The 12,993-nt window shown below is 45.6% G+C and overlaps 1 pseudogene across 1 annotated transcript in view; it reads right to left on the bottom strand.

Annotated features, from left to right (window-relative positions):
• Positions 1 to 570: 570 nt before the first annotated feature.
• LOC144114130 (short transient receptor potential channel 4-associated protein-like) overlaps positions 571 to 12,993 on the bottom strand; it is a 91,443-nt pseudogene continuing 79,020 nt past the window's right edge. Inside the window, exon 24 of the transcript XR_013310954.1 lies at positions 571 to 4,025. The product of XR_013310954.1 is annotated as a short transient receptor potential channel 4-associated protein-like (transcript). The remainder of the gene's footprint in view (positions 4,026 to 12,993) is intronic.

The following is a 12,993-nucleotide window of genomic DNA, read 5'->3' as shown; positions in this document are numbered from 1 at the left end:
CTTTTCCTTAAATCAGCAGCTACCAGTAGAGCGCGAAACGTTTTTCACTGTTCTTTGAAACACCTACCGAGAGCTGACCCACCAGACTCGTGAGCTTAGAGGAGAAGGAAACTTCTGAACCTAGTGCCATTGAGGCAAAGTGTACTGCATGCTCCAGTGAGTGTGTGGCTACAAACGTGGCAAGACAACTGCACGGGCTGGTGAGAAAGAGAAGGCAGTGAAAGCCATGACAAATAGGGAAGGGGAAAAGAAAAGCGCGAATGGGCGCAGAATGAAACACGAAGCTAGAAGCGGCAGTTGCATTGCGGCCGCTGCTGCATGAAAGGCCGTATGTGTCGACGCACATGAAAATTCCCGCGGAATATATCAGATTCTTTGTTCTCATTTGGCGGAATTATAAATTTTCCACCACAGGAAATAAAGAGCCGCACTTATTGAACTGAAAAAAAAAAAAAACGAAATGGCAAGAAAACATACTGCAGGCTGAACCATTTAAGGCAGCCTCTTTAATATATGAAGCAAGAACGTTTTCCCTAAGTCAACTCTGTATTTAGCACTCAAGCCAGAAGATAAGTGTTCAAAAAGAAATGTTTAATAAAACTGAAACGAAGCCAGCTCCACTGCATAGACAATAAAACAGCAGTGTTCACATGAAACAATGTTACTATGTAAACTGCGTGCTTCCAGTCATGTATTCCGTTCGTATTTACATAAAATAATTATATACAGTCACACAGCACACACTACAAAACCACACTTTTAAAAGAAAACAGTTCTCTGTACTGCTACAGTATCTAAGAAACATCCATTGTACCATACTAATTATTAGACCACCTTTCACAACTTACTTGAACTGTCTCATGAACACAATATTGAGTTACTGGTTCTCTAATACGGAAGTGCCCTGAAAGAATTCACTGAACCTGTTGAAAAAATATCACGGCTGATCCCCAAATTCCATAGTATACAAAAATTGTCAGCAACAACGAAAGCAGAAAATGTACTGAACCCCCAAAAATGTTACCTGCCATTGCACAACACTCTTTCTGCTCACACAATTTAAGAATGTTAAAATAAGTGAATCACATGTAGAGGGGCAGAAAGTTCAGCGGCAATTCTTGGGCCAGTGGTTAGTTTCTTCCATTTGCTAATTTTCAATACCATCTCCTTCGAGATTTTCCCTGCACTGTCCAGAAATAGGATGCTAGGCCTGACACCGTACCCAATCAACAAAGATTGAATTCAATGTGTGCCTGTACGGTGCTATGAAATGCTGAGACAGCTGTTTCCGCAATTTTTTTGTTGCTGCATTGAATGACAAATTCAGCCATGCTGCCTTTAGCTAAAAAAGAAAAACTGCTCTTATTGCATACAACCTTGAAACACTTTAATAAACATCGCGCTAGGTGCACCAGACAAAAAAAAAAAAAAAGGAGGCACACACAGATATGCGTTTTAAGTGCCTACCACTGGGAAGAGTATTACAGTGGCATATAATATTACAGTATTACACAGTATTTCACACATACAAACTACTGTGATGTGCCACAATGTACCTGCATGGGAGATATGTGCAGACAGCAATATTAAATGCAGACATTGTGAAACTTTTTCCTAGTTTTCCAGTAAAATTCCCTGATGAGAAAGCAGCACAAAATCCTGACTGAAGGTGTAAGAAAATAGTGCAGGGGTAGCCTGTCAAACCCGCTGGAGTACACATGGCAACAAAAAACTGCTGCATATGCAAGATGCAGTACTGATGTAAGGAAGGTCCCTCTTTCTTGATTCGTCTTCCACCATTATACGAAGCAATGAGGCACGAGAAATGAGGCGATGAAGGCATTGCAAAACTTTCATGGTCGAAGTACCACGAAGGTGTTATGAAAGCTTCATAGCCTCTGTACTTTTCCTCAGAACACAGCTCATTTTGTTAGCCAATAGGAAAGGGACTATGAAAGAAAGAGTACGAAGTAACAAATTGCTTGTTACTTCTTAAACTCGCCATGCATTGCATATCCAACCTTTCATAGCAAAAAAATATACTGTACATGCAAAGCACTCACATTTCCACTACAATGTTATACAATGAAGAAACCATGCCGATATGTGAAATTGAGGTCCATTCCCAGGCAGACATCCGTTTTGCTACCATTGTGCTGCTAAGTATCGAGAGATTCGAACATGGCAGGCACTAAGCCAGATCACGCTCCTGCCTTGTGCACTACTGCAAGCTTCATTTGTAGCTCCACACACCTGGCACAAAAGCAAAAAAAAAAATCTCAACCATGTCACTTGACTATTTTCTTAGTAAAGATGAAAACAATACTTTTTTTCACAACCTTATGATCGAGTAAGGAGCTTTTAGAGAATTACTGAAGCAGACTGCTCACGCACCCTAAACTATAAAGCCCCTTCATATGACAGCCTTTCCTAAACTATAAAGCCCCTTCATATGACAGCCTTTTAACCTCAGCGCTGGGTGGCCGCTTAACAGTGTAAGTAGGGGTTCAGATAGGGTTTTTGAATGTAGCAGTACATTACAGTACATATTTTGAAGTGTTCACAAGTGAACCACGTGCAGCACAAAGTGCGGACACAAAATAACCAATCTGTGGGAGGCTAGACTTAGACAATGGCAGAATTAACTTTCCACTCAAGCACCACAAAGGTTGCAAACATCAACTGCAAATATACATATACACACTTTGGATGGCTTTGTAGTGCAGACATGTCCCAACCACAATTATGCTCAGACATGTAGAGAGCGAGAGATAGAGAGACTAAGCCACTAAAAGAAAAGAATGCTTGATCTATAAGGCAGCATGCCGAATGCAAACTTGTCACTGATTAAAATATAAAATACCCTGCACCACAAATCACAAAAATTTGAGAACCTACAACTGACCTTATTAAAAATGCTACCAGATCAGAGATGTCTGTTTTTATCCTAAGTAGGCTAAAAGATATAGTACAGAGCAGGCAAATGGCTATGCTAAGATATATTCCCAGTTAATTCACAGCGAACACATTTAAAAAAACAGCATGGCACTCAGGTGGTGGGAGACCACTTCTGCAAGTTGGAACTGCTGAATGTTGAAAACTAGTCACATCCTGCCCTTTTTGGAACTACCAGCTTGTCATTCGAGCTGAGTGAAATCATGGCAAAATATTCAGCTAATGTGCGCTGCCACCCAGAACACAAGAATATAGCTGACTAAACAACAGCACAGAAAACCTCATAATTTATTCAAAGAGCATAGGATCACATTTCTTCCAAGTTAAATGAAAATGATTACCTGTCAACATCGCGAAAGTTGCACGGCAAACATCACAAATTGTGCAACCAAAACATCTCATGGACATCCATCATGACCTACATACACTAGATTAGCACACTCGCACAACACTCATGATCACAAAATGAGGAATTCAACTCTGCACAATGCACAGAATGGCAGTTTAATGTCACCTGGTGGCTTACCATAAAAAGAAACAAGCTTCCATCAGTGCTCTATTCCTTAATACAGGGCCCTTGACAGTAGCAGAGAGATTCAGTGACAATATATGGAAATCTTACCATCCATGGCCAGCAGTCCAAACAGGTTTTACAGCCAACTAGAGGTGCATCATTCACGTCCATGACATTAGCCAAGGTGAATGCTCACTGTGACAGGCTGCATTCTCTAGTCATGTGTCAAGATGTTTGTCATCGAACACAGGTGAATGAATGACTGAAATTGTTCCAGTGAACATCATTAATCTCAAGATGATTGCAACAATTGGTTTTTGACCAGCCTTTACTCAGCACAACAGCCCCATTCAATTCATAGACACAACTTGCAGTCTATGCCTTTGCACTTTGGGCCACGGCTGCTCGATGCAGACATGCAACAGCAATCCCCTCAGCTGTCTCGGGTGCTGGGTCCAGGATGTACATGGTACACAAGAGAGACAGGATTGGTTATGTCCTCGGAAACGAGCATGTTGACCATAGCCTTCCAGCGGTGGAAACCAATCCGGGAGCTCTGGAACAGTATCAAGACGAACTGTCTGTCATGACAGCAAAGCAACATCAACAGGCTCCATGCACTGCAAAGAACACTGAGCTTGGCTGCTTTTATTAAGGTTTATGTAGAAGCAAGAAAGTTAACAAGCAGATGTCATGGAAGTAGGACTAAGTGAGAGCCAAACTGCCAAGTCCAACCAGTACTAAGTGACAGCATGAAAATGTCTGAAAATCGCTTGTAAACCTGGGCAAATGGCCCTTTATAAAATTAAATACGTTGCTCGATGGAGTTATTATGAGGCAGAAACACTGCAGCAAACATTGAATATGATAGGTAAGTGGCCAGTTTTAAGACTGACCATGCTCTGTTAAAAAAAAACAGTCAACGAGCCAAATCCATGGCTATGAGGTACGCCATAGTGAAAGGCGAAAAATTCCTGCATTGCACAGATAGAGATTGCGACGTGGTATCTGTATCATATCATGGCAAGCAGCATTGCAAGGGCTGCATTGAGAAAGCAGTCCTCAACCCTGCTGCTAGTATTATACCCTCCAACAAAAACGAATACTAGACAGCTTAGGATTAGGAGGACCCAACGCAGGGCAGTACATTGAATAGCTGTTGGCGTATTGTGCTTCAACTGTTTAGCTTACAGAGGTGGCTAATGTATGGATTAATACGCTACAATAAAGCCCCCAATCCACTGGTTGTTCAGCTAAAAGGTGTTATAAATTGCCTAGGAGACTCCACTGGCACTCCAGTAGTACCTCGACGATAGGGTCCAGATTGATACGAATTTGTAAAATGCCTTGGCCAGAGTACATTGTGTGCAATGGGCAGAAATTCGGGTGTTACAAACCCCCACCTTACCACGGTTGATACAAATGCGTGAGCCACGACCGCACCCTCGAGCACTGAGTTACTGCTGCCTGAATGCCTGTATATCGCCAATGCTGGGATCACCAGTCACGTAGTGCACACTAGTGAGCTGCAATGTGCTGCCCTTACACAGAGGTGGGCAAATGCCCTCAATTTTACTTTTCCTCCGTCACCCTCGCCATCATTTTGAAAAGTTATGCGGTCCTCCCTCACCTTCAATTCGAACAATTTGCTGGGCCTCCTTTGCCCTCACCCTCACATTGTCGGCCCTCCCTCACCCTCACTAACAGTCATTTTGAAACTCGAGTTATATTTTCTAGTTGGCAACTTCTGGAGATATTACTGAGTAATAAATATACAAGATAAGCCTTCTAGGCACTATTGGACGAGAGGCTACATGGTTATACTCTCTCTCTCTCTGTCTGTCTGCGTGTGTGTGTGTGCGCGTGAGAGAGAGAGTGAGTTGTTTGAGCTAATGTGTGAGACCAAACCTAGACAGTTACGAGTTGAGTCCTAAAATATCACTGTGCCTTTACTTCTGGCACGCACTGCATGCGTACATGTGCCCTGCACTTATAACATTTCATTGTTATCTATATGGATTGCTAAAATGAGTCAGCACTTTGTTGTGTCTGTGTACAAAACTTATGTACGCCAGGAATATTTAAAAAACAATGCAGTAGCATTTACCAGGACAATTACAATAAGTGCTAAGCACAGAATAAGACTCAGAAGAAGGAATGTTTGTAGGTTGCTTAATTACCATTACCCAATGACATTGCGATAGCACTGGGTCTTCTGAATTTCACTGGTTCTAATGGTTCTAATCTCCTATTTCGTGCGGTTGTCAGCATGCTCGTCTGATGGTGCTTCCACGTGCATGGATAGAAGATGATGAAGACCACGCTTTCAAACTATGTGTGAGAGATTGGCAGTTTAAGGGCCCGTTCACACTTGTCCAAAAATTCGGCGAGCAAAGCGGATTCGGCCGCTTTTGACACCGAGCGAGGCGGAAAGCGGCGCGGCGAGGGCGATCGGGCTGGACCCAAATTTTTCGCGTTTGCCGCCGCGGCAGCAAAAAACATGGCGGCAACCTTCGACGCAGTGCCCCTCGCCTCGGAATGAATTCGTCGTTGTTGCGGCCTTTTTCAGCGCGTTCACTGGCCATAAATCGGACACCGGTACATCGCTTCGTCTCACCTCACCTATAAGCAAAAGTATAAGTGATAAATTTGCTTTATTTTTTATTTAGACTGACGATTCTGCCGCTACTAGGCTTAAGAGGAGCGCCGGTTTTGTTGACAGTACTAGTTCCCGTCCTGACAAGCAGATGGCGCCACTAGGTTGGGCGTTTCTTTGCGAGTCTGTTTGCATAAGCTGAACTAAAAATGGGAATGTGCCTGCGTTTACGTATGCAAGCGTGCATACGGTTATAATACACAGACAGCATCGATTTATGCTTTTTTCTAACCATATCTGTGTACGTCGCGAGCGGTGACATGGTGGCCGGGAAGTGTGTGGAAAAGCGAGAAACAGCAGCGGCGCGGTGGTTCCGCCTCGCCCGGGCGTCAACAGATGAGAACAGGTCCTAGTTTTCCTGGCGAGCGAATCCGCTTCGCTCGCCGGATTTTGAATGCACCCTAACACATGTGAACGTGGCTACGCGACGAGCTCAAGGGCTTGGCATTTCGTACAGGCAGGGTGTTAAGATTTCTCCCAACTATATTGTTCATGTGAGGGAAGTGTATGAACCGACCGACTTTAAACCGGAGTGGCACTCCCTCTTGGTGATTACCACGCGTCTAGTGCTGTGTTGCTCTGTCTTTTTGCGGTGTGTTTCGCGGCGTTTCCGAAAGGCTTGTAAATAATTTAGTCAATTTAAAGATAATATATTAGCAATGCAATAAATACTATGCTTAAAAAAAAAGCTGTGGCGATGGCGTAGTGGTCTGAAGCAGTGGCCAGTGGGACTGATCTTTTAGCGCCGCTGTGGGTTCGGATCCCGCTCCCCCAGCTATGTTTTTTTTTATTTCTTTAGTGTCTTCCCCCAGTGTAATGCCAGCTTTCTGCTGCAGTGAGGCTCTTATGCTGCGGCAAATAAAAAAATTATTCAGGCCACTTGATGCCCTCATGAAGGCTTGCTAAAATGCAGCATTTCGGCTGAATAGTGGTAATCACCAACTCCCCGAGTCTGGAGTGAACGATTCCTGTAGTTGCCATTTAATGCTCTAGCACTTCCAATCCGCCGAAATGTGGTTGTCTGTCTGTACGAAGCCTGCTTCTAGCATGTGGGCAATGTGGGCAGAGCAATGGCGCGTAGCTCACCCACTGGCCCTCTGCGCCAGGAGAGGAATCAGGACTCCTAGGTAGCTGTGAATGTAGAGAGTGACCAAATCTACCACAGTACAAGCCTAAAATGATGCAGTATCACACAAACTTGCATCATTTGATATATAAACCAAAGTAAGCCAGTTCAGGAGAAGCAAAAGCATAGAAAATCAAGATAAACCATGCAAAACCAGGGATAATGGTGCTAGCGCACGATAAATTGTGGTTAACCCCAAGCTAAACCACACGCGACTTTGTTGCTTGCACGTTTACGCATTACCCAAACGCTGAATGTCAAATTGCCTACTATGCCTGCATGAAATTTGGTTCCGAAAATCAGGCGCGCGATTACGTGGTCACACATCTCACCAGGGACAGAAATAAACCAAGAGATCTTCCTCCTATTGGGAAAGCAGTATAACTTTTTCTTTTTTAGCATATCGTACAATGCAAGGCGGAGCGAGCGATGATTCAGACCAAGCTGCTTAATCTGCTGCTTTATTGCCACAGTAAGACTACAGTGGCTGGCTTTACCCAGCACATTGTGGCACCGCTTTCCTATACCGCAATTACAGGTAAAATGGAAAATAGAAAGATATGATTGTACTGAACTACTCACAGTGTGAATTAAAAAAACTTCACACCAACGCCGCCAACAGGCTTTGATTTGGCAGTGAAATTTCGAAAAAAGCATTTTTTGCACTGTAGCCAGTCCTTGGAAACCCCACTGACCTGAAATCAGACTACATTCCGGTACAGAAGGCTTAGAACTTTTGAATTTAACAGCTTTATTAGGTATAATTTCTATGTGTTTTACTCTACACTCTGATCATCCCTCGGGGCTGATGATGAAAATGTCGACTGCAGTACCACGGTTCCCGTTGGACTGGCGGCAACCCGCACGGCCCGGCCAGTGCCCCCTTGTTAGTGCACTATACAGGGTGTTTCACCCAAGACTACAATTTTTTTTAAAATAGGCATTTTTAGTTAGAACAGCACTTTTTTCGGCATAGCATTGTCAGCTGTGTAGTACATTGCGGCGACGAAGAAGGTGTGCGGCTCCCCGCCTTTCGTGTTTGCCTCGTGTACGTCCAGACTGCACAAACTGTGCCTTCCCTAGGAACCTTCGCCTTAAGAAACGGAGTTTAAAACGGGAATTTAAAACTGGCTGCACAGACAAAAAACGTGAGCCAGGAGTACAGTTCAGGCCACCACCGTCGCCCTCAGGTAGTGCATCTTGCTGTCCCTCACCCTCAGCTTATGTCTTCTCTCCCTCGTCCTCACCTCACCATGTCTTTCCACCCTCACCGAGTAAAATCCTCATGAGGTGAGGGTGAGGACGCCCTCATGAAGGCTCGCCCTCTTGGGGATGCCCATCTCTGGTACATCGTCGACGTCGTTATCACCAGTCATGTGGCTAGTGCATCGCCAATGTCGCGATCTCCAGTCACGAGGTAAGTGTCATGAACTGCAAGCGGTGGCACGCAACCAGCATAGCGCCGACATCGCGAGTTCATTTTGGATGATACAAATGTTTTTTATGACCCCACATGAATCGTATAATAGAGATTTTACTGCATTGTGCTAGCTCACTTAAAGGGACACTGAGGAGAAATTGAAGTTGGCTTGTATCGTTAGAATACCAACTCCTGATCACAAAAACGCCACTCTTACTGAAAACAGAGCTCTTGTAAGCTAGAAAATAGCAAGAACCAAAATACAGGTATCGCCGCCACAGGCCAATCTCGCAAGTACAAGCATGATTACGTCATAGGACAAGAGACGCCACCTTGGAGGAATTTTGCTTAGTCCATGTTTCCGCCAATCTCTGAGGCTGACAAAGGAAGGTTGCGCGGTTCAATATTGAAGTAAGTTTTGTTTTGAAACCGATAGTTCACTTTTATCACACGAGAAAGACAGACCAAAGACAACCTGAATGTTGGAAGCAAAGAAAACCGATGCTTGGTGGCGCCACAGGCGGCCAGGAGAGTTGCGATTTGTTATAGCGCTTCGCGTCTATGGGCTTTGCGTGCCCCGTGGTTTTGTTTTTGACACGCCTCGATTTACAAGCGCAGAACAGCAGAGCAACTCCAAGCGCCGCTTCAAGTGTTAAGGCTGGCCAGATGATCGCCACGGTCGATGAAAAATATGATGGCACGATGGTCGGTGATCGTACAAGGCAGTTAGCAGTATAAAGGGCACTTGTGTATTCGTACGCTTGCCGGCAAAACGTTCTTGGCTATGCCAGTCAACTTCGAACTACTTAAGGGGAGATGCGCGTTGAAAAAGCGAGTTTTCCGCGAAATTTTTCAGTTTTGGGTTTTTAACTCTAAAATTATCTTTGGGCATTCAGCTACAATTCCCCCCAATATCAAGGTGATACATATTCGAATGCGAAGTTAGTAAAGGATCAATTTTATTGAGACACGGTGGCTCGAGAAACTGCAACTTTCCACGCACATCGTCAGCTTTCGAGCGTCTGCCTCCTGAGAACGCGGCAGCGCCCACCATTGCCATTTGCTCGGAGAGGTAGAGTAAGCCTTCTTGCAGACAGCACCTCCTGCCGTTTCGTACTTTGGCTGTAAATAATAATAATAAAAAAAAAACACGTTTCCTGCACCTATTTCGAGCGTTTCTACTGGACCTTTAAATCACGTGGTGCTTTACCGTAGCTGCCGTTGGCCAAGACCGATGTGCAACTGTGGCGAAGCCTACGTCCTGCTACCGCCTGCTTTCGCATTGTACGGAGTCTACAGCGATCTCTCCAGCGTTTGTTTTTTCAATCAGTTCAAAATGAACGACGACACGAAGAAGTGCGATTTCCGAGCTCGGAAATCTCACACAAAGAAAGTGTACCGAGGACGCCGTCGCAAGCCTCGAAAGAAAACGATAGCGCAAGGCAGCCGCCTGACGCCACCTTGCCCTAACCAGGGCAATGGCCACTTGGGCGAAACTGACGCCGTGGTGAACTTCGTGAGCGGTTCGGAGGTGAAGATTGGACTGTTTGAGAGCGACACAGCTGTGAGCAGTCGTTATGACAAAGTGCCACGATATGCAACATCAGCGCGCTTACGTTACTGCGAAGCGGGGCTGCTTGACCAATGTGCCGTACTTGTAATCTTGCGGTGCGCGAACCGGCTGAAAAACTTAAGAGCCTTTGGGCGTTTCTTGAACTCCACTGCAGAAATAGCGAGTGCCCTGCATCCCTACTTTCTTCCACATACCCCTCGAGCCGTACTGTGCCTGGTGGACCCGGGGATGGCGCCAGCGGAAGCCGGAGCTTTCAGAGTGGGAACTTCCGCGACAGCTTCGCCGTGAACATCAAGGCGGCCGTGGCTGCTCGCGCGATGGCATAATATGGGACACAGTAGCTTTCAACAAGTTCTCGAGGAGCTTTGTGTGCTGCCACCGGAAGAGCTTGTTGTGCTGGGAACCTCCCGTGACCAGAGAAGAATGAAGATGATGCCGGTCCGCCAAACAGCCGAAGCCCGAGCACATCGCCATAACATGGCAGAGAGCTCGTCTGACAGACTCCATTCGCGAAGATCGTGAGGGCGCAATGTATGGGGCAGGAGAATTCTAATAAATATGGCTGTGTTTGAGACTCATTTTTGTATTTTGTCAAGAAATTTCATGTTCTTGCGTCACGTTTTTCAAGAATACAGATGTCTGAAACTTTCAAATGCATTTTTCTCCAATTGTAGTTTTCAGCATTTTTTACGTTTTGTGCAACAAATTTCAAGTACTTGCAGTAGTCAGATTTGGATGAAATTTTGCACACAGCCTCTTTGAAGTCTGTAGAATGTTGTTACCTATATGATAAAAAAAGATCTCTTCAGCATTTCTTGAAAAAAATTCAGAATGTTGACACATGGTGCCCAAATTACACTTTGGTGTTCCTGGATTTTGTTTACAATTATGAGATAAAATGAATAAATTTGAAGTAGATTTCAACATACTAGATTACCAAAGCAACAAAACAAACTATTGCAAGCTGCTCTAAACATACATTTCATTATCAAAAAGTGCTTTTGCGGACCCTTTTACACAAAAACTATGCAAGCTACATAAAAACTAAGACCATACTATGCAAGCTACATAAAAACTAAGACCATATTTGGAATCTGCATTAAAAACCTTATCAGTGACCCGTGTTTCATAATCATAGGCTCAATATTAAGAAAAAAGTTTCTTCGAGGAGCATCTCTCCTTAACGGAAATCGTTTATTAGGGACGGGAGACAAGATACAAGGCAGTTAAGAAAAAATTGCTGATGGCCTAGCTCTGTTAGGGCAGGATACCCGTAGCGAAAGCGCGAAGACTTCTGCATCGGAAGAGTGCATTCACCAGACGCGCTTTTATTTATGCTTAAAGCTTGAGTCGTAGTGGCGGAGTGGTAGCGTCTCCGCCTCAAATACCAAAGGCCCTGGTTCGATTCCGATCCCCGCCACAGGTTTTCCTTTTTTTTTTTATTCAGTGAGTGTGTGGGCGGTTTCAGTGGCTCCCATAGATGCCGCCACTGAATGCGTTGGTTAGCGGTTAAGCGCAGGCTCTGTTAAGGCGCGTTTATACTCCGGCTTAACGCGCGCACGCGCACTGCACGGCGACATCTTGTCGGCCAAAGCGAGACCCTTTATACTGCAACTGCGCTTGAGCGCCGATGCGTTCGGCGGCTTCGGCGCACTCTGACCGCACTGGCGGAGGCTTGGAGCACGTCTCTATTTCGCGCTGAGTGCGCCAGCCTCTGCTGGCCCGGCCAGACCGGTTCGGCTCCGCGGCAAGGCCAGTTTTGTGACCTCACGGAGCTCCTCAGAGCACCGCCTCAATGAAATCGCAAGTTTGCGACCAGCAAAGCTTTCGCTTTAAAAGAGATTTGGAACCTGCAGAGAGTGTGACTCCGCTCTCCACCAATCTGCTTGTTTGCAGCTCCATTCAATAGCTTCGGCAGTTGGCCGCAGCTTTTCTATTCGAGCTCTCAGCTAATTTAATCTATTCACAGTACACATCTGACCGTACATACAAGTGGGAGAGAGAGCCCGAGCGAGTGGACCCCGTACCTCTGTTAAACGCGCGGAACCCATTGAAGCATCATGCGTCGGTTTTACTTTCAAGCCGCCAACTTTAAACGCGAGCGCCGTTGAGCACCCATCCGTTTTTTTTGTGGCAAAAAAAAATAAAAAATAACCGGGCCTTTGCAACAGTGAGAAACCTCCTCGACGCCGCCTGCTGCACCGTGCAACAGCGCCTTTCAAGGAATCACAATCCATTAGCCCCAGAGCCTCGGCCAGCCTTCAATGGGCGCGACGCGCCGACCTTGTCCTCGCCTTTCACGACTTCCCGCACTGGGGTTAAGATATTTAATTAGCAATGGCTGCTCACTGAGGAAGGGGGAAACGACCCGCCGGCGACTAACCTAACCGTGCTCCCTCAAAAGCATCGCACGCTCAGTGGGGCTGAGGTCGCTGAAATGCAGGCCGGAGTTTTTGCGAGAACTTCGTTGGCGGGTTCGGGTACGGGATCCATTGTAACGCTGGCAAGACGGCGGTGCAAACGTAAACAAAGCAACCCCTGACAGAAGCCTTCAACGTGCGGTGGCGGTAGCTTTCATTTCGATTGCAGCTAGACCGCACCGCTAGCGCCAGAAATAACGGAGTCTGCGTTTACGACACGTTTCACGTCACTCCGTCCTGTGACGTCATAAAGAGTGCGCAGAGTTTGAATCTGAGGGCGGGAAAATCTTTTCAACTTGCAATCCAAATTTCCTTGAAATAAATGCAGC

The sequence above is a fragment of the Amblyomma americanum genome, chromosome 1, assembly GCF_052857255.1.
Source record: "Amblyomma americanum isolate KBUSLIRL-KWMA chromosome 1, ASM5285725v1, whole genome shotgun sequence".
Lineage (NCBI taxonomy): Eukaryota > Metazoa > Arthropoda > Arachnida > Ixodida > Ixodidae > Amblyomma > Amblyomma americanum.
The sequence above is the reverse complement of the archived record's forward strand: the minus strand, read 5'-3'. Positions and strand labels throughout refer to the sequence as shown.